Source organism: Nannobrachium achirus (assembly GCF_963921795.1).
Source record: "Nannobrachium achirus genome assembly, chromosome: 8".
NCBI classification, from domain to species: domain Eukaryota; kingdom Metazoa; phylum Chordata; class Actinopteri; order Myctophiformes; family Myctophidae; genus Nannobrachium; species Nannobrachium achirus.
Genome location: NC_137817.1, coordinates 10,377,344 through 10,400,654, shown reverse-complemented (window position 1 = coordinate 10,400,654; position 23,311 = coordinate 10,377,344). Strand labels below are relative to the sequence as shown.

Here is a 23,311-nt window from a genome sequence, read left to right as displayed (position 1 = left end):
GTGTAAACAGAGAAAACTTGCGGAGATTGATGGTTGCTGTGCCGCTGGTTAGTGGTAATAGCGGGCTATCTCAGCGGCTGTCTGGGTTCTGTTCAAACAGATCCCTCCCCCGGGCCGCCAGATAAAAATCCCATCATGGACTGAGGTGACAGGCGATAGCAAACCCAAACCGTGGCGAGGAGTGTCCCGTCACTAGCCGTCCATGTACCGGTACTCCATGGGGGGCCCGTTTCACGGAAATCTCTCTTAAAGTTTATCGGGACACAATGTACTCTCTCCAATCATCGCGGTACTCAACTGTATGTGTGTCCATTACGTGCAGCATGGTTCAATTGATTTAGATGATAATGGCTTATATTATATCATTTAACGCGCATTCTTCCCGGCATAATTAATGTGCATAATTAAGATTTCCATTACAAGAGAACAGCTGTTGTTAGCTTCATGCTGATAATGGACTTAGATGGGAATAAAGATAAATTTGCTTTGATGATTAAGTTAGAAAATCATCAGTCGGTTAGTTGTAATTGTGAGTGTCTCTTATGTAAAAAACCTTGGGCCAAATTACAATCGCGCAGCCTTGAGCTCTTCATTAGCGGCGATGGACATATTAGAGATATTTGGAATTGAGAAGTGTTTGTGATTGCCAGTAATCTCTGTGGGATGTTGACCCCTTAAAAGGGATTGGAGGACACTCATTTTTGTCTGGCAACATTCTCTGAATGCCATTCTGTGTGGATTGACTGAAGCACTTTTAACTTGGACTCCTGTCAGTGTTATTTATTCGTATTATAATGCGGGCTGCCCTTCAAACACCGGATACTTTTACATATATCGTCGCTGTCGGTCACAAACCTTGTATCTCCATGTTTCAATACTTTTTCGTGAATTGTCATTCCAGGGTGTTGTGGATATCTGCAATCTATCTATTGGTTCTTTTACTTAAAGGGGAAGACCACCCATTTTCAATTTTGAACTATGTCATTAATGTACCTTAGAGGAGTTTGTGGAAATAAAAAAAAGTTCCCCCTCTTCTGTGTTGCCTAGAACTGGAGGATTGATTTGGGGGTTTGTATTGTTAAGTACAATGTGTGATGTCATCAAGTTGTACTTTACAATACAAACCCCAAAATCAATCCTCCAGTTCTAGGCAACACAGAAGGGGGGACCATCACAGATTGATTGACGTTTGCTCTGGGGCGGGGAGCGCATCGGTATCAAACGCATGATAGCGAAAGGAATGAGGTTGCCTTTCGCTGTCAAGCATATCAAACAGACCACGAAACCACCCTAACAGCACAGCGATGCATTTGCCGCGTTGTTAGCTTGTAGCATGGCTATTTTCGAGAGCTATTGCACACACACACACACACACACACACACACACACACACACACACACACACACACACACGTGTATGCCACTAAAGATGTATGCCACAACTAAAGATTCTGTCGGGTGGAAACTTTGTGTGTTACTTTTTAGGAATTGTTCCTATTTTTTAAGAAATATTGAAAATAGACGATCTACAAGCTCACATGCGGCACATTGTGAGCTTTTTGGGTGAACCCCTCCTGACTCTTTTAAGCTGAAGACCTTTCTGATTCTCAGTCTGTGTATTTACCGAGGCACTGACCTAGCAGTTGTTGATACACTATTTTATAGCTGGAGCTGATAAATATTTTGGTGTAAACAAGGGAGTAAATTAAGTTCATCCTGATAGATAAGCCCTACAGAGTTAAATTCCCATGATAGATAATATTTAATAACATCTGTGTTTGTTTTGTAAATAAAATCATGTTAGCACTTAATTAGTACCACTGTGACTAATGTAGGAGCCAAAAAAGATTATTCAAAAGTTTCAGGCAAACTGCTTTCGGGTGCCTAATTACTAGGTGCCAAAGTACAACTGTAGCTCGTCAGCTTAATTAAACATTCATCCACAGGTACTTCACAGTAGTACATTAAAAGTCAACTTGCTCATGTCAACTTCAATTGCTCGCTTTGCTTTTGATATCATAATTTAGTTATAAAATGCATAATTTGTTATCTTTTTTTATAAGTTCTACAGGCAATGCCTTTGTTTCAGCTTGCCAGTACATTTTTAGCCTAGCTCAGCTAGACTCTATCTGCCATTGCTAACACGGGGCAGCAGTGTGATATTATCTACATTATAGTTGTATTTTGTTCTTATGTAAAATCATGGGCATTTAAAGCTACAATCTGGGACTTATTTGAATGAATAAAGGGCTATTTTAAGGAGTCTGTAGACTAGAGTACTACAATACAACTAGTACATCTGCAGTGGTTGGAGTTGGTCTCCTTCTCCAGTGGTTCTCAAAGTGGGGTCCAGGCCAGGGACCTCCAGGGTCCAAATGGACATTCACAGTCACAGGTAAGAATGAGCAAATGGAGCCAAATGGACCACTTGGTTCCATTTGCACTGCCTTACTCTTAGAGCAGGGGTCTTCAACAGGGGGTCCGGGACCCCTAGGGCAGGGGTTCCCAAACGTGTTTGGCTCTGCGCACCCCTAAAATACTTTTTTTCATCCGAGGCACCCCTAGATTATCTTAATGAATGTAGGGGTGCCTTTTCACTCCTGGCACCTTATATTTATGGCAAATGTTAGCAAGGAAAACATTGAGATAATGGCTATTTTGGTTAGAGCTGACTGAAGATTTAAAATTCAAGTTTAAAATGATCCTGAATAGTTGTTTTTAATTGTACAAATAAATTATCAAAGTATATCGCGGCACCCCTGGACTGCCGTCGCGGCACCCCAGAGTGCCCCGTCACCCACTTTGAAAACCACTGCCCTAGGGGGTCCTCACAGTTACTACAGGAGGTCTTCCAAATCTTCCAATCATTTTTATATTGAACTTGAACCCTAGCGTCCATATTCTGAGAACTGTATCCAAAAATAGCAGATCTCCTTGCGCTGCGAGGCGTTGTGAGCTTGTAGATCGGCTATTTTCAGCAAAGACATTTGGTGTAGAGGGGAAAAAGAGCACACTAAGTACAGAGTAAAAGGTCATGTTTATTAAGTATTGACGGTTCAAGTGGTTAAATATCTGAAAACATAAATTGACATGAATCCAAAATACACTGATGATTGCGCTGTCAAACCATGAAACTATATGGAATCTATGAACAGTTTGTGGGGGTCCCTGCTTCATCTCTCTCTCAACTAAGGGGTCCTTGGCCTGAAAACGTTAAAGACCCCTATAGAGACATTTAGGCCCAGGTGTTACGTAGGACACCTACTGCTTGACAATATCAACAGAGTTATTTAAACCACATTTGAACGCTCGCGGTGCCACTGTCTTTAAATCAGTGTTCATCAAAAGGCCTAATTTTCATAATTTCTATTCACTACACATGCTTATACTGTAACCCCAGAAACAATGTCAAGGACAGCATCCATGGAGACTTCAACCCTGAAGCTTGTTTAATTTAGAATTAAACAAACTTTCCTCTTAATAGCATACCGATTTAACAGAGCAACCAAATAATGCCACCCCCCCCCCCCCCCCCCCCGCCCACACACACACACACACACACACACACACACACACACACACACACACACACACACTAGGCCTAAAATGTGGGCCCGGGCCCGGCCCTGGCCCGTGGACTTCAGTCCAGGCCCGGCCCGTGGCCCGTTTGGTGCTGCTATTTAAAGCCCGAGCCCGGCCCGAAGCCCGTCACCTTATTATTAATTAATTATTTGTGTGCGCTGCGCGCTGCTGCAGCTACACTCTCAAGGGGAGTCCATACTGTCACAGACCACCGAAATTTGCGTCGGAAAGGTCCAGTTCAACTACAAAATGACATCTCTTGCAACTTCTGAAAATGATTACTCCTAATTTGAGTTCGGAAAGCTGCACGCACGTCAGAAAGTCGAAACTTTCCGACGAAAACTATGGTCGGAGAGGACGGAGACTGAGAGATGTATGTACAGCCCTCTATAGCTGTGCTCGTCTTGCGCTCTGATTAAAAGAAAGAAGTCAACACAACACAACACAACAGCACAGCAAGTAATTACACACACATCACATCACAACGCAAGAAATCTTCCTCCACCCACCGTTTGTTATGTTACTGTATATCTTCACAGCAATTAGATATTGATATTATTGTCGGCTTGCCGCCCGTGGCCATCTCGTAAAATACAGAGTATCGTCGCACGCATCCCGTAACTGATACGGGACTCGGGAGGTCGGGGAATCATTACAGGGCGATTTATTTGAGAAATGACGGTGAAATGGGTGAAACTGCAGTAGTGCTCCTAATGTTCTAGTCTCGCTGTGTTCGCAGAGTCGCAGAGTAGACTTGTGTGACTGTGAGAAGAAAGAAAAGCCGTCAAGCCCTCGGCTCGTTGCGGCTCTCCATTGGCTAATGTACTCATGTCACGACCAATCAGAGCCGTGGTTGCTATAGATACGGATAGAACCCATAGCCTAGAAGGCTATTAGCCTAGAAGGCTATGGGAGGCAGCACTCACTCACACACCACACTCCATTCTAGCTAAGCGCACACACAGAGACGTCATGTGTGAAATTCACAGCGCGAAATGTTCCGAGCATGGTTCTAAGCCCGGGCCCGGCCCTAGGCCCGTTGGTGAGTTTCGAAACGAGCCCAAGCCCGGCCCGTTTTGGCGGGCCGGGCCGGGCCCTGGTCGGGTCCCGTCGGGCTTGCAGGGGCCTAACACACACACACACACACACACACACACACACACACACACACACACACACATACCAATCCAAATCAAATATGCTCAGTAAATGACCTTCAAAAGAACATTATAATAACTTTTCAATTTTCCATGTCCACAGTAATAATTATTCAATTTTCCATGTCCACAGTATATACACAATAGGACAGTCTCTGCAAAACCAACTGGTTCTCAATGTCGGGCCTGGGGACCCCCAGGGGTCCTTGAGGGGGTTCTAGGGGGTCCCCAGCAAATTAGGAACAGGGGGTCCAACTACTTCAATAGGTAGAGTGGAGCCACACAAGGCAGATTCATTGATCAGGTAACTGAGTGGTTCTGTTGTTTAGAACAGTGGTTCTCAACCTTTCAGGCCGTGACCCCCAAAATAATCATATTTTAACTGGGGACCCCCACCCTGACGAGTACTATGAGCTGAGGCATTACATTTTGTATAACATGGTTCTATCGTGAAAATAGCAGATCTACATGCTGTGAGCATGTAGATCTGCTATTTTCACAATTTCTGCCTCTAATAATTAACAATTTGGCCTTTGTTTAATTTGTCATTTTAGAGGTATTAAAACGTCCTTAACCCTCTAAGGCCCAAATATAGAAATACTTGAAATAAAAAATTGAAAAAAATCAGATGGTGTTGTAGGAGTCCTAATAAGAGGAAAATGTAATGTTTTTTTCAAAAAAATGTTTTTGTAAGGTTTTATAGCCATAAATCATAACTCATAAATCATGCTCTAATTTACATATGGGGGATATTTTTCACAATAATAACATATGTACATGTTCTAGACATTCTAATGATCACCAAAAACAATAGTACAGGCATTTTACTTATGTTTTTGTGAGGAATAGCTTCCATGAAAAAGTGAGATGTTGTTCGTCAAAACTCTGGAATGTCAGCGGGTGTGGCGGGTGTGAATGTCAGCCCCTGTGGGGGGTATTTATATGCAAATATTGTGGCCAATGACATTGTAATACTAAACAATAGAATCCAATGGTGATGTTTAGGTGGTAGGGGGAGCTAAAATAAAACGATTTAAACCTTTTTTTGGATAAAATACAAACGTTGTAATATTACATTGGGCCTCCCCCCCCCCACCCCCCCACCCCCCCACAGGTTGAGAACCACTGGTTTAGAACACAGAATAGTTGAAGCTCGCCAGAACACAGGTGCTTCACGTCAGCCAATGTGCAAAGGAAAAGCAAAACTATTGCCTGGTTTAAACAAGCGTTTTAGGAAAAAAATAATTAACGCTTTTACTGCCTTATAAGAGAAACATGAAACACTTTTATTCATGTTTTAAATTCTAAATCAAGAGACAGAAGTTCAGGCAAACATTTTATTCCAGTCCCATGCCAAACTCTGCCCCTGGAGTGGTCTAAATAGAAAAAGAGCTCTTTGAAATTGGGTGATACCTCAAATTACCTTCCACTGCTGCTGCAAGGATGGCTTTAGTCAGCTACATAACAATAAAAATAAATCAATTATGCCTCAATCTGGTAAAGCATTTTGCAAAGCAACTACAAAGCAGTGTGTAGTTCTCTCTTCGCTTGCTGCTGTGGTGCACACAGATCTATGTAATACATTAAATCAATAATACATTTGAGTGAAATTGTTGATTTTCAAAAATACAGAGAACGGTAGTTTACAAGCTCACAATGCATCACGATGTGATGTGAGCTTGTAGAACTCTACCGTCTTCAATCGATGCACCAAATTAATGTTACCAAATCTGCCTTCTTCCACCTCAAAAACATTTCCGGTCTCCGCGGCCTTCACTCTCAGACTCGGTTTGCTGAGACCCTCATCCACGCTTTCATCTCCTCCCGACTGGTTGTAATTACCTTGGCGATTTTCACAATGTCTGTATCTTAGACAATTTTTATATTATATTAGACAATTTGGCCAATGTTTAATTTGTCATTTTAGAGGTATTTAAAATGTCCTTAAATTATCACTTTGGAAATGTGCATATACCATCTATACACTTAAACTTTGTTGGTTTGTTTATTGTTGAGTGAGAAAACAAATTAACCCTCTAAGGCCCAAAAATAGAAATACTTGAAATAAAAAAATGAAAAAAATCAGATGGTGGTGTAGGAGTCTTATTCAGAGGAAAATGTAATGTTTTATGATCATAAATCATAAATCATGCTTTAATTTACATATGGGGGATATTTTTCACAATAATAACATATGTACATGTTCTAGACATTCTAATGATAACCCAAACTTTTTTTGTGAGGAATAGCTTCCATGAAAAAGTGAGATGTTGTTAGTCAAAACTCTGGAATGTCAGCGGGTGTTAATGTCAGCCTCTGTGGGGGTATTTATATGCAAATATTGTGGCCAATGGCATTGTAATACTAAACAATAGAATCCAATGGTGATGTTTAGGTGGTAGGGGGAGCTAAAATAAAATGATTTAAACCTTTTTTTGGATAAAATACAAACGTTGTAATAATACAACAGAGGGCTCTGGAGGGTTAATCACTGGGGACCCCCCCAAATATTTTGGGGACCCCCCAAAAGCAGTATGGTAGCCCCAACCCTCTAGAACTCTCACCCCATGAAGATTCACCAGGTGCCAACTTTGGACTTTGGAGTCCGCACTGAAGAGACACTTGTTCACTCAGGCTTTTGGCAAATAGATTGTTTATTTTTGTTGATATATCATAAAGCTTCCTTGGGTTTTTGAAAGATACTATATAAATTCAGGTTATTACACTCAATATATACGACCCCATTGCTCCTCATTGTTGCCAGACCCATGAAATGGGTAGGCCTACATAAGCAAATGTCTGTCCGGGTTTTCTATATAAAGGGTATATATGATGATGACATGATGATGACATGCCTACAAAAGGTATGATGTCATAAATGATGATGACAGACAGGGGGTCTGGCACAACCAGGTTGACCTGGTCTAGTTTATTGTACACATACCTTCAAGTTTATATTTTCATGTGTCTTTACAAGAGGGAGAACAAAACATGAAAATACAGTTACTTTCTAAGGGAGAAGAGAAAGGTGTTTGATTATATCGTCGTTGTCAGGTGGAAACCTCGTATCTCCAAGTTTCAAATTTGTACGTTCTTTCACAAAGTAAAGCCCTGCTTCATCATGCAAGGTCGTTGCACAAACGTAGTGAAAACAGCAGATCTAAAAGCACACAACGCCTCGCAGTGCGAGGCGTTGTGTGCTTGTAGATCGGCTGTTTTCACTAGTTTAAATCATTTTTAAAATGATAAATGCAAAACCAACAGTTTTGGACATACAAGGTTTTCACCCGACAACGACGATATGAAGCATTACTGATGCCTATCAGAGTAATACGGGTCACCATTCACCACCTGAACAAATGAAGTTCACACACTGAACCTCACTGAGCCATGGGTTTCATTTAACGTTATCTAATATTAGTAGATAACGTTAAATGAAATCCATAGATCAAGTTAAATTGTTGCCTCTGTCCAGAGTCCCAGAAACAATATTTTGTTTGCGGGATTCATGCTTCTTTAAGTGTCTTTAAGAGTAAATCTTTAACCACTTGAACACCAGCATGCCTATTCTGCCGGGGGGGAACATTTGTTAAAAAAAAATAGCTGATGTTGAAGAGATTTGGTAGATGGAACAAGCAGTCCAAGCACAGTTGCAACTCAGGTCTGTTTTTAAGAATGAAAGATAACAGTAAATGGTTTTCTCTTACCCTATAACCAGTTTTATACACACTACAACAGGGATGGGCAATTATTTCTTTCCATAGGGCCACATGAACAACAGAAAATATTGTGGCATCAGTTCAGAAAAAGCTGAGGTATGGCAACATGACTGGTGTCTTGCACGCGTGCCGACACCAGTCATGTTGCCATACCTTAGCAATAGGCATGATACATTTATTTTAAGAAGTACATTTTATTTTCCCCCCACGTTTCTACGGTTTCTTGGGCTGGATATGGCAGCCTGGAACGGTTGTTCAAGTGCAACTAAACTTGGCATGTTAGTAAACGTGCCACAATTAACAATAATGTATTGCACCTGTGCAGCTGACCTGCGGATCCTGGGAATATACCATTTTGTCAAGATGGGGGGAATGGGGCTGTTAAGTATGACATCATTTTGTAGGCAGAGGAGAATTTCTGCCCCCAGTTTCCGTGAATCTTTTTACTATTTTTACTATTTACACATTTTTTTTCTCTTTGTTGTTGAAAGGAAAGTGTTAGAATTATACTTTAGTCGTTATTTTTTAGTCGTTTTTTGAAATAGCGAGGGACAGAAAATGCTCTGGGGGCAGATTCTCCTCTGCCTACAAAATGATGTCACGGCTTAAAAGCCCCATACAAGTGTGGAGAATATAATTATAATACCTTATTAACGTGGCCATATTGTTACATTTTGCATTTGTAGTTATTTTACTGTAATTTAACAACATAATAACCAGCACATGGATTTATATTTAAAAGTAACTTTTTATTTTTCCCCCTGGACCCAGGGTATGGCAGCTGCATACCCCTGCCATACCCAATTGACGCTCCTGGAGGGCCGGGTCAAAAAGCATTGCTCCCCGCAAGATGTGCTCCCCGCAAACTAAACACACAGCTTTACCTCCGACTTCAGTAAATAAATACTCAGCAGTCCAATTTTTTGTTGAAAAATTCTGCATCGACAGAAGGCAGGTCGACAGAAGGCAGGTCGTCTTGACTTGTGACCAGTCTGACCACCTGCTTGTTATTGAGACAACATCCAATGATCACACACACACACACACACATGCTGATGTACACATTGCGTCCATACGTGAATACAAAACTTGAAATTTAGTTTTAGTGCATGAGGTAAAATTAGAAAATGTGTTTATTGAAGCAATAAGCCACAAGAGGCGAGTGGTTACCTGGTATTTTACACCAGCTGAGAGGCGTAGGGAGACACGAGGCGCATTAATGTTACATGCCCCAGTCTAGGGGTATAAGGATATGCAACATTAATAAGGCAAAAGGTAGGTGGAAGAAGTATTTTTATTTATACCTTCTTTTGTTGAGTATTTAAGGAACATTTTACAAATAATAATTGAATGCAATAACACAAAGGAACAACTTTAACAATAACTCAAATGAATAACTACCCTGCAAAGAAAAGAAACAATCAAAATGAACTAATCCTAAACTTATATATTAACCACTAAATAACTAAACTAGACCAAATCAAAATTACATGAGATTACTAAACTAACATAACTACACTATTCTAAACTATCAAAACATGAGCGATTACTAAAAGCAGGCAGTGGTAGCTACGTGTTAGCTGAAGGCCACAACCTAGTTGTGGGTTTAAACAAAGTCAAGTTCCCAATGTTCTCAAGACTCACAGAGGTAAGAATGCTATAAGCTAAGCATTTTCTAAAGCTACACAGAGCAGAGGGAAACTACGATAGAGTAGCTCCCAGAGAAGCAGCATGTGAGTGTCATGTATGTTGGACAGGATGTTCCCCCATGGGCAGCAGGGAACAAACTGACGAGGAGCTCTGGGCTGGCAAGGCTTTTGTAGGGAGGCCCCGCAGGTGATTGGACCAGGTGGAATCAGGGTGTAGCTCTCCATCAAGCTCAGCTCACTCAGGTCTCCTCCAAGTTCAGGTCTCGTCTCCTCCCACTCCAACACAAGGCCAAGACCTAAACTGACACTAGTATGAGTATATGTGGACTCCAACCAATATTGGGAACAATAGTAAACTAATAAGATAAACTAGAAAATAGTAATAGAATAATAGAAAATGCATAGGGATGTAACACCCCCACCCTCAAAATCAAACATAGTTTGATCACAAATGACCATGCCCGCGATAGGCCTCGAGTGGCTTATTGTTTTCTAAAACGGTTACAATATATGGGAACATGAAAAATAATAGACATGTACCAATTAAAACTGTTCTATTTCACTGATAATTCACTACAAGGTCTGCAAGAAAGTTCCCAGCTACAAGAAAGTAGTTCCCAGCTTTTTTTTGCCAACAACACAGGTGCAGATAATTGGTGCACTGTGGAACACTGTGGAAAGAAATAACACACCTGGGTTTGATATAAACTGATTCAAGGTGTGGGTTATAGTCTCATATACCACGGCAATTAAGGGAAACCAGCCAATCAGAATCAAGGAATGGACTAGCCGTTTTAGAATTCGTAATTTGCCATTAACCCTACAAGGGCCAGTCAGAGTGAACCAAAGGGCCGCATCCGGCCCCCGGGCCGCACAGTGCCCAGGTCTGCACCACAATGAGCATCACACAAAACAAATTAAAAAACACACCAACAAGCAAGCAAACATTTGAAAATATTTTAATTTGCAAATCAGCAGGTTTGTACGTGCTAGAATGGCACTAATATTTAATGTACAAATACATATTGTACACGTAAAAGAATTGACTGTGCATGTCCTCTTTTTTAAACAAAGTAATTTATGGCATTATGATTACTATGCTGGGTTGGAATAAACTGTAATCATATTTGTAATGTACTGTAACACCATAAATTCTACTGTATAATATTGTAAACCGTAATAATATTGACATCCACCATAAACCGTTATTTATTATATCAATTATCTCCGCTAGGAGGTCATATTTTCACCCTTGTGCCGCAATTGTCTTGTTCCAGCACAGTGTGCATGCGTGTGTGTGTGTGTGTGTGTGTGTGTGTGTGTGTGTGTGTGTGTGTGTGTGTGTGTGTGTGTGTGTGTGTGTGTGTGTGTGTGTGTGTGTTTGTGTGTGTGTGTGTGTGTGTGTGTGTGCGTGCGTGCGAGCGTGCGTGCGTGTGTGTGTGTATGTGTATGTGCAGGGGCGTCACAAGGGGTAGGAAAGTGGGACTGAGTTACTGGGGCCCAGGGTGGAGGGGCCCTAATAACTTTATCTATTGAAAAATAGCAGATATACAAGCTCACAGCGTGGCACCGAGTGCCGCGCTGCGAGCTTGTAGATCTGCTATTTTTGAAAAGTTGTGAAAATGTGTGAAAATCTTTGAATATATGTATTTTTTAAGCGAACATTTCTAACTAAATTTTTGCTTCTGGGGGTCCCTGGAACAAAATATTTTGAGATCGGGGTCCGTGGCCAAATACATATCATCTTGGGGGTCCTTGACATAGGTTTCTTGCACACATTTTCACAATTTTTCAAAAATAGCAGATATACAAGCTCGCAAGTGAGCTTGTATATCTGCTATTTTTCAATAGTTAACATTCATGGGGGGCCCGCAGTGAATCCTTGTACCCAGGGCCCAGAATTTGGTGTGACGCCCCTGTGTGTGTGTGTGTGTGTGTGTGTGTGTGTGTGTGTGTGTGTGTGTGTGTGTGTGTGTGTGTGTGCGTGTGTGTGTGTGTGTGTGTGAGCGTGAGTGTGCGCGTGCGTGTTAGTCTTTGTCTACAGCTAATCGCACTTGCTAATCAGCATCATATTTCTTGTGCATTCTGGCAGCAGGCCAAGGACCTCAATTTTCAAATATTTCTGAAATCCATTCGAGGCCAACTATGTTTTAATTGTCTAACGACCGAGCAATCATCCATCCAGGCAATGGGATCAGCATCCTGCCAGGCTATGGACCAGCAACTAAGACTGTGGCTATTTAAGGTCATCGACTACATTTTAGAATTTGTGAAACGGATATAACAGATAATTGTTGCAGTACTCGTCTGCGGGAGTTTGGTTTCAGTTCATTCAACCTCCTCCTCTGTGTTGGATGATGAGGTGGTCTTATAGTGAGACCAGGGACGTGCTGGCCATTGGGAAAAGCGGGACAACTCCTGAACGGCCGGTTCATTCCCGGCCGGTCCAGGCCGGCCATTAGGAAAAAAATAAAAATAAAATGTCGGCCTTCGTTCCATTTTGGGGACTGCATGTGCGGCCAACAAAGTAAATTGTCACTGTCGGGCAGAAACATTGTATCTCCAATTTTCAAACGTATACATTTTTTCGCAAAGCAAAGCCCTGCTTCATCATACAAGGCCGTTGCACAAAAGTAGTGAAAACAGCAGATCTACAAGCACACAACGCCTCGCGGTGCGAGGCGTTGTGTGCTTGTAGATCGGCTGTTTTCACTAGTTTAAATCATTTTTAAAATGATAAATACAAAACAAACGGTTTTGGACATATAAGGTTTCCACCCGACACCGACGAAATATAAAATAAAAAAATGAGGGCCTCTCCAACTCTTTTTCCCGGCCTGAATCAGGGGCCCAGCACGTCCCTGTTCTTCACCCCGCAATGGAATTGCACGCCGAGAACAGCTGACATCACAACCGTCACGTCCGCGACGTGACGGTTGTCAGCTTGAAGGATCTGCTGTTCTGAGTGGTTCTCCACCTTCGCACGCTGGATAGAGCTGTGCGAACAAGCAGGCTCTGGTGCCGTGATCGTAGGGAGCGCTCCCTCTGTGACTGGAGGTGATTGGAGGGCAACTGCTTTGAAAATCACTATAGTTGTTTTACCTGTAATTCGTTCTGCCTTTATTGATAGGCCTAGATCACGTGTAGATAAACAGGAAAGAGAGACACAGGGAGAGACATGCAGCAAAGGTTGTTGGGACTCAAACCCGCAACACGCTGTGAGGTATTAGAGCCTATGCGGCATAGGCCTGGACCGCAAGGCCAGCATCACCCCAGAAGTACTAAAATTGTTTACACGCAACATATACCAAGGTATATTGTATTTTAAGCGCGAGATATCACAGTAAAGATCCAAACCTTCTTCCTACACAAACAGAGGAAAACAGCATCGTTTTGTTTTACCTATTTTGGGCATGTCATCATGTTTATTATAATAACGCTTGACTATTTAAAAAGTTGTGAAAATAATACAAGCTCAAAATGCATCACATCGCACTTATTAATTTACGGTGCTACTGCTATGGATTAAAACCTCTTCAGTGGCCTTGTGGTTAGTGTGTCTGCCCTGAGGCTGTGAGGTCGGAGACTCGAAATTCAATTCCCAGCCAGGTCATGAAGAAGCCTGTACTCAATGCATATTAATGTGTCTGTTTTTGAGGTCGTTTTTAAGAACCAGAGCTTTGTGTAACTACTGCGTAGCTGCTCTGCATGATGTCTTATTGACATTCTGAGAAGAAGAGGAATACCACCACGCCTCAAGACAGAATAAGGTGTTATAGGGGCCTACAGTGTGTCACAGGAACAGGACAATATTTATTTTATTTTAGGGTGCTAGCAAGGGTGACTGACGTTTCGATTTCTACGACATATTCTTCAGAATAATCATACACACACACACACACAACCATGACTAGCACGTAGAGTTGAGGCATTACATTTTGTATAACACGGTTCTATTGTGAGCATGTAGATCGTCTATTTTCACAATTTCCGCCTCTAATATTTAACAATTTGGCCAATGTTTGTTTCCAGCTAAATGTGTTAATATAACATCAAATTTAGTTGGTCAGTTAGTGTAAAATAGCAGATTTACACACTCAACACTGTTCCGGCATGGCATGAAATATTTTCAGATGGGGGTCCGCGGCCAAACACATATTGATTTAGGGTTCCTTGACATGAAAATGTTTGAGAACCATATAGAATAAACATTGCTGTTTGATCTGCCTATAACCTGCAGGCCCCGGCAGCTATTTCTGTCTGTTTTCATCAGGAGAGTGGACGCGAGAGGCAGAGGAGCATTTGGCAGAGCGAAGTGTGCGATCGAGCTGAGAGGAATCTTATATAAAGGTGAATTGGCAAGGAATATAATTGACCATTGGCCTCAATTCGTCTGATGGGAGGAATTGGAAAGCAATCATTCCATCCCGCCTATTTGGAAGCACTCCATGCACCGATCTCTGATGATGCTCTGTATTTGAACAGCGTCCCATTTGTCTCTGTGGCAACACGCACGCACGCATGCACGCACGCACGCACGCACACGCACACGCACACACACACACACACACACACACACACACACACACACACACACACACACATACACACACACACACACACACACACACACACACACAGAGGTGGAAGTAAGTACTCCGATTTTTACTTAACACTTTCCATGCTACTGTTTACTGGCCTGCTCTATTCCCATGCCACCATTATAGGCTACTATTTTCACCAGTCTTTCTAGCTCTACTGAGAATTATCAAAAAGACAAAAAAAATTCACCCAGTATCTCAAATAAAGTGCAACTTGTGCACTTTCACCAGAAGTTAACCAGGGGTTTCAGCTATGTTTGGTTCTTGCGCTATATTAGTTTTAAAACTGTCTGCTCTTCCCCAGAGTGGAGCAAAACAAACAGAAACAGGAGAAATTGGCCCTTTTGTGAAAGACACTTGTTCAAGCATTTCTTTCTCTTCAAACTTTATTTTTTTGGCTTCTGTGACATCATACATGTATAAAGTATTGTTGTCAGACAAATCAAAACAAAAAAATATATAAAAAAACATTTTCTTTGGGTTTTTTATAAAGAAATAACATTTAGTGTGAAAATCTCTGTAGTTCTATCTACAGTGGGTTACAACATTTAGCGTCGCCAAGTCTAAAATGACACCTAGAGGTGTCAAGAGGTGCCTAGAGGTACCTCTGTCAAACACGCCTCCAAATTCTTAGCCGCGCCCCCTAGAAATGTGATATTTTATTTCAACGTGTAGTGTGGCTGTTCAGCCACGGGGTGGCGATTCTTCAATATGAGTCGACTATTCGAGTCTATTACTTGTTGGTTACTTGTTATCTCTACCTGCATTGTGAGCTTGTAAATAGTTTCTTTTCAAGTTATTTTTGCACTCAAATTGTAATTATTTGTTTAACCCATTTAGGCCTAGGATTATTGACTGCTTTAACTATTGAAAAATAGCAAATATACAAGCACATGTAGATCTGCTATTTTTTTTAAATCATGTTTTTTTTTGCAAGTCTTTGAATATATCTACTTAAAAGCGAACATTTGTAACTCAAATATTTGCTTCTGGGGGGTCCCTGGAATAACATATTTTGAGATGGGGGGTCCGTGGCCAAATACCTGTAATTTTGGGGGTCCTTCACATGAAAAGGTTTGAGAACAGCATGATTTCGATTTTAGAGGAAGGATTTAGAAGTCGGGTCAAAGATCTGGTCAAAGATATTCAAAGACTTGCACTCATTTTCACAATTTTTCAAAAATAGCAGATCTACAAGCTCACAACACCTCACACTGCAAAGTGTTGTGAGCTTGCAGATTGGCTATTTTCGGCAAATACTTTAGGTGTGGAGGGGAAAAAAGAGCATACTAAGCAGTAAGCACAGAGGTTGAGGTACAAAGGGTTGTGGGGGTCCCTGCTTCATCTCTCTCTCAACTAAGGGGTCCTTGATCTGAAAACGTTGAAGATCCCTTTGCAAAACAACTCTTTGCCATCAAATCTCTTAACATGTTCACAAAATGGAACTCGTGTTTTCATTTGGTAAACACAGCCATATTTTCACATGACACACACATGCATTCATTGAATAAACACAACTAGCTTTTGGCTGAACACTACCAAGCATGAACAGAACACTGAAGAGCAAAATTGAAAACACAATTGTCGAAATGGAACACACTGAATGAATGTCAATTACTCTGGTAAATGAACCAATTCCCTTTTTGTAAAATGACCCAGTGTATGCCCACTTCTCTCATAGACAAACATAAAACAGCACACAAATATGCAGACAAAACATTTTATTGACTGTAGGTCTAAACGTTTACCCCCAAACACTCCAAACAAGCCCACAACGCGTTGTGTGCTTGTAGATCGGCTGTTTTCAATAGTTTTGTGCGACAGTCTTGTATGATGTAGCATGGCTTTTCTTTACCAAAAGCCGTACACATTTGAAACTTGGAGATACAAGTTTTCTGCCCGACAGTGACGATATTTTAGTGATTATGTTGCGAGGAAAACGTTGAGCCATTACATAATAGCCATTTTGGTTAGAACTGACTGAAAATAACTTTGTACTTTATATAATAAATAATATTTTTTCAAGTGTCCAAATAAATTCAAAATATTATCAAATGATCTCGCGGCACCCCTGGACTGCCGTCGTGGCACCCCAGGGTGCCCCATCACCCACTTTGAAAACCCCTGGCCTAGAGTGCCGCATGAAGCCCTGACAGGCCTCAAAGCCCACATCTCCATAAGCCTCCTCCATGGCCTGAAGCAGTGGGACCTGGCTCTGAATTGCTCGCCTGACCCGAAAGTTTAGAGATTTGAATATTTGTGTGTTGTGGATTGATGCTATGAGATTTTATGTGAGAAGTGTGTGCAAACCTGAAAAGTGTGTCTTGTGTTTTGACAACAAGGTGATGTGAAATTTACATCAGAGTGTAAAGAAGGAAAGTCAGAGTCTAATATGATAAGGAAATCTAAAGTAGTAACAAATTGAGTCAAGCGATTGGGGACAGAAGTAAAGGTTGTGAAAATTGTGCCAAATTTAAAAAAAATGTGTTTTAGCAATCGAAAAAAAACTGTAAGCTGATTTTGATACTATATACTGTATGTATATATATATTCTAGGGCTGGGAGAGAGAGAGAGAGAGAGAGAGAGAGAGAGAGAGAGAGAGAGAGAGAGAGAGAGAGAGAGAGAGAGCGGAGAAGTCATCAAATGACAGAACGTTGTGACACAAACAATTACAAAATAATTGGTTCACACACTGTCCCAAAACAACATAAACGTGACATAATAATAATAAGCTAAATATAAGGAAACGAAAAAGACACAACTTTTGTTCACATGTTCAATTGAAATTGTTCTTTATTTGGAAACAAGGCAGTAGGCAACATTTTTCCAATAGCCTCATAAAGTTGTTCATAAAGATGTATTAGTTGTCCCAGACACCTGGACAAACATTTGATTGTGGTTTAATAATAATAATGTAATGCCATCATGGTCATAAATGTAGGCCTAATGCCTGTAGAAATCCTTCTCCATTCCTCCTCTTCTGGTAAATGTCAACGTCTCAGAAGAAGATGTGACAGCGAGGAGGTTTTTGAGAACCAAGCCTCTGACATGACCAATCGCTTTTGCTTTTGTGAAAGGGTCCCTTTCTAATTACAGAGTGAAAGGTCAAGTTAAAATGTCAAACTATTATTTACCACACTGTTTTTCAATACTTTTCGGTAATCATGACATTTTGTGAGAAAACATACGTTTACATTGCCAAAGCAAGTGTCAAAAAATTAAATAAAAACAGTCTATAAGGGAGAACATCACATGGAACATATACAGTAGGACGGTTGGAGGGGGAGCAGCTGACCATATAGGCGACCCTCTAGACAAGCTAATTGCTTCCAATACACAAGTATCTGTGCCAAACATGTTGAACCAGTTCTATTGTCCGCCCGTGTTGAATTGACGGCACACGCAGGCTTCATTGGTGTACTGAGTACATTTACTCGAGTAGGCTATTTTTATTCCACTACAATCTTTTGAAAACAGTTAGATACTTTGCAAATTTCGATTATTAGGCTATAAAGGCATACAACCACTTCAGCCCTACATTTAGGCCATTTGAAAATACAAGCTCATCATGGTCATAAATGTAGGCCTAATGCCTGTAGAAATCCTTCTCCATTCCTCCTCTTCTGGTAAATGTCAACGTCTCAGAAGAAGATGTGACAATACTTTTCGGTAATCATGACATTTTGTGAGAAAACATACGTTTACATTGCCAAAGCAAGTGTCAAAAAATTAAATAAAAACAGTCTATAAGGGAGAACATGGAACATATACAGTAGGACGGTTGGAGGGGGAGCAGCATAGCTGCATCACAGACAGCCAGGAATGTGGGGGAGGGCTTTGACGCTGTTTGGGACAAAGCAAAGGTTTACAGTTGAAACACTGATGGAGTGGAGGACTTCTTAAAAAGAGTAAAACAGTACTTGCTTTTAAATAAACGTATTCAAGAGGACATACCGGTACATGCTTTTAAGCTACTTGAAGTACAAATAAAAGTAAAAGTACTCAAGTACATTTACTCAGTTACTGTCCACCGCTGGCCGCTGGCTGCTGGATGTCATAGCACCCCCTCCCCTGCTGCATAACAGTGCAGTCTGTCAGACTAACCGAAAATGTATTATTATTAGCTATTATTTGTGTTGTTGTAGGCCTAATTGAAACCCAGAAAATAGCCTAAACTGAACACATAGTGATCTATTAGCCCAAACCTCATTTGAAAAATGTCAGGAGTATATGAAAGCCTTTTAAAAATGTCTATAGCATATTGGCTATAAAACATTTATTGGTTTATAGACAAAACAAGACAGACAGACAGACAGACAGACAGACAGACAGACAGACAGACAGACAGACAGACAGACAGACAGACAGACAGAATAAACAGTCCAGTGTCAGTCCACTGTTAGACTGAAATAAATCATGTCCATTATGAGCTTGCAGATCGGCTATTTTGCTTTTTTTCTCCAGTGCGTCCAGCCTCCTCTTAAGGCACGCATGTTGCTTTCATCATCATCATACCATTTAAATATTAAAACAGCGAAATTAAACAAATGTATTTGCTAATCAACATCAGACTCAGTAGCCTAAACTTGACATTTGACCCATGATGTTTACCAGGATAAGAAATAACACTAGAAAAGTTGTTATTTTGATAGAGAAATAGCCCATCCCCGTAGATAATGTCCAGAAATATGCTCCATAGGCTATAAATGTTCCGACCTTCATCTTCCAGGTGACTTTTGTTGGTGTTTCACTTCACCTCGCTAAAAACCTCCTTTTGCGGGACTCATTGAAATATGCGAACAGACGATAATAATATGGATTTGGGAGCATAGCCTAATTACAAAGCATGTCTCATTAAAAACAATATATATTTTATAGTTGAAGGGTAAATACACAGTATAGGCCTATGTAGGCTGGGAACATGACACAGTTCAGTTGAGATTTTTTTTTATTATTTTGGAGGTGGGGGTAGAATACTGTATAGGCTACAGTAGAGCTACATCACGAGTAGACATACAGCCTTTGCAGACAGCCAGGATGTGGAGGCGGGCTTTGACGCTGGGTGACGCCCTGCTCACATTGAAAGGGACAAAGCCGACGTGTGATATCGGCTGAGTGCCAGGAATGCAGTTTGGCCAGTGCTCTCATAACTGTATGCTCAATCCCTCAGGCGCCCCCTGGACTACATGATTATAAATGTTTATAATTGAGAACTGAGAGGTGCAGTAATCAATGATATATAGACACTGTGAAGTAATGACCACCAAATTGAATTTGTAAATACTAAAGTAAAATACAAATACCTCAACATTGAACTCAAGTAATTCTTAGAACTTAGGTAATACATCATTACACCAACACCAATTACATCAAATGCAAAGAAATAGTAGAATTAGTTGGCTAATCTAAGAAAAACATGGGTAGACACATGTTTTCAAACCAACAAGGAAACAAAGACAGACAAGCGAACAGCAGAGCTTTTCCATAATGAAACATGCTCTCTCTGAAACAGTGGAACTGTTATTAAGTGCTGGTAATAAGCTCATTGTCATGTGAACTGTTAACTTTATAATTATCCGTTTTAGTCCCATAGCCAGTTTTAAATGGACCCTTACAAATACAAATGAGACATTTAATTAACATTTAATGAAAAAGTCCTATGCCAAAATGTATTTTTACACCATTTAAAGTATAATTACTCTCTAGTATCTACAGTAGTCTCTTCTGTGGTTCATTTCAATCCCCAGCAAAATAGTTAAACTAATTGCTCTGCTATGCCATCTAGTGTCACTTGACTGTATTGCAGAAGATAAGCTGAAAGGACGGCCTCCTATTTTTAGACACTCCCATCTCCAGAGAGACCGGTGGGTGTCCAGAGGTACCTACAGATACCTGAGGCGACTCAATTTTCTGTGAACCACTGTATATATATAGGCTATACTCTTATGCTCCGCCCCACGACACAGCCGCGTGCACAGCCGTGCACAGCCACGTGCACACTGCACGCAACGCGTCCACGCAGCACTCAAACAGTAGCAGTCACACACGCGCACATGACGCGCGCACGGAAGAAAAACACCACGTTTTGGGATGTTTGTTTGGCTAGTATGGCTACTATGCAATGGAATGGAGTCTTCCTAGTGTACACACGGCACGCGCTCATAGTAGGCACACGCACGCGCACACGAGTCGACACGACGACGCACGCGGCACGCTCAGTCACACACGCACGTCTTGCGCGCGCACGTGGAAGAGAAGCCCAACAAATAGCCCACGTGTTGTTTCTGTGCTAAAAACACCACGAAAAGAGGACATCTGGTACAAAGACCAACTAAAGGACGAGGGATTATCATCTTCGCTGGCGACCCCGCCTGTCGCCATAAGAGTATAGCCTATATATATAGATAGAACTACAGAGATTTTCACACTAAACGTTATTTCTTTATAAAAAACCCAAAGAAACAATGAAACCATTGGTACCCCTTTGACACGGACCCTTTGACGGTAAGCTTGTCGCGTCACTTCCTGTTTTGCGTCTTGCAATCGGAGCTGCTACGGAGCTGCTCTGTTGCTAAGCGCCTATCTTGTTGTGCTGTTGTGACTTAATAGGCACACATTATCACTGCTAACTACTAAACTAAACTATCCCTGTACCCTGTGGCGACCTATCGCTACTTGGGCTCGACTGCCTAGGTTGACGTTCTGCTGTTCAGAGGTCCATACTGTTGGCTAGGCAACTTAGCCTAGCTTTTAGCCTTAGCCTAGCAGCTAACCTGTCTGCCGGGCGATGGCTTTTCACCCCTACCCCCCCGGCCCCCGGTTCCAGTATCGCTCGGGGCATCGCTCCTGCTCTGTATGTCTCATGTACAGTTACAACCCCGACTCCTTTGTTGACTCGGATGTTTGTGACCGGTGCACGGTGCTTGCAGCGCTGGAAGCGAGGCTCTTTGAGTTGGAAGCTAGCATAGCTAGCGGTGCTTTTAGCCTGCGCTATGCTGACGGGCGGCCGGGAACGGGGGGTCACTTTCGGTCACCGACGGCGGCCGGCCGTGGCTCCCAGCCCATGAATGGCTGGGTGGATGTTACTGGTGGAAAGCGTAAACGAAAACAAAAGCACGCGGGACACCAACCACCTCACGTTTCAAACAGATTTTCCCCACTCACTGATACACCCATTGAGCATGTCAGTGAGAATTTATCTCCACCTCCGATCAATGACAAAGCCTCTAAGCAGGCTAAACCTGTCATTAAGAATACAACTCTGGTTATTGGTAGTTCTATAATGAGAAACGTGAAACTAGTGACTCCAGGGACCATAGTTAAATGCATCCCCGGGGCCAGAGCGGGCGACATTGAATCAAACCTAAAAATAATTGCTAAAGGTAAAACATTTAAACGCTATGATAAGATTATAATCCACTGCGGTGGCAATGACACACGACGCAAAAGATCGGAGATCACTAAGATAAATGTTGAGTCAGTGTGCACATATGCAAAGACAATGTCGGACTCCGTAATTTTCTCTGGTCCCCTGCCAGATATGACTAATGATGAAATGTACAGTCGTATGGCTTCATTCAACCGCTGGTTGTCAGGTTGGTGCCCAGATAATAACGTGGGCTTTATTGATCAGTGGCAAACCTTCCAGGGGAAATCTGGTCTGATGGGGAGAGACGGCATACATCCAACTTGGGATGGTGCGCAGACTATCTCCAAAAACATGGATGACTTTATCAAGAATCTATGACCAACCAGAGTTGAGACCAGAAAGCAGAGTTGCAGTCTTACACACTTCTCTGTGCTTCCACCAGAGCAGCCACCTACCCAAATTAAAACAATTATAACTGTTCGACCAGTTAGGCGTAATATACCAGCTGGACAAGGATCTGTGCATACAAACTTAGTACAGATCAAAACCAATGATGTAATGCCAGTAAATATAAATATTAAGTGTGGGCTCCTGAACATTAGATATTTAAGCAAAAAAGGTGTAACAGTAAATGAAATAATATCGGACAATCACCTTGATGTTTGCTGTCTTACAGAGACATGGCTGAGTGAGCTCGACTATGTCAGTCTCAATACAGCCACCCCGCCAAGTCACACTAATACACATATCCCTCGTGACACAGGACGGACAGGAGGTGGAGTTGCAGCCATCTTCAGCTCCAGTTTGGCTATTAGTCCAGGAGCCAAACCTACTTACAAGTCATTTGAAAGCCTAGTTCTTAATCTTTCACATCCAAGCTGGAAATCATCACAGCCACTATTATTTGTCACAGTGTACCGCCCACCTGGCGCTTACACTCTATTTCTATCTGAATTCTCAGAATTCTTGTCAAGTCTGGTCCTCGCCTCTAATAAGATTATTTTAAATGGGGATCTGAACGTACACATTGATGTAGAAACTGATAGCCTTGGTAAGGCATTCAGTTCATTAATCGACTCTATCGGTTTCTCCCAGTGTGTAGATAAACCTACACACATTGCCAACCATACCCTTGACCTTGTTTTGGTGTATGGCATTGAAATCGAACATCTCGTGGTCTTCCCACATGATAAGGAACTCTCCGATCACTATTTGATCACCTTTGAGTTCACA

General features: G+C 41.6%; 1 protein-coding gene across 1 annotated transcript in view; it reads left to right on the top strand.

Moving 5' to 3' along the window:
• The window catches only part of ddx6 (DEAD (Asp-Glu-Ala-Asp) box helicase 6), a 340,514-nt gene extending 325,492 nt beyond the window's left edge, over nucleotides 1-15,022 (top strand). Inside the window, exon 15 of the transcript XR_013962235.1 lies at nucleotides 15,013-15,022. The gene's annotated coding sequence lies outside the window, so the exon portion shown is untranslated. The remainder of the gene's footprint in view (nucleotides 1-15,012) is intronic.
• The last annotated feature ends 8,289 nt before the right edge of the window (nucleotides 15,023-23,311 follow it).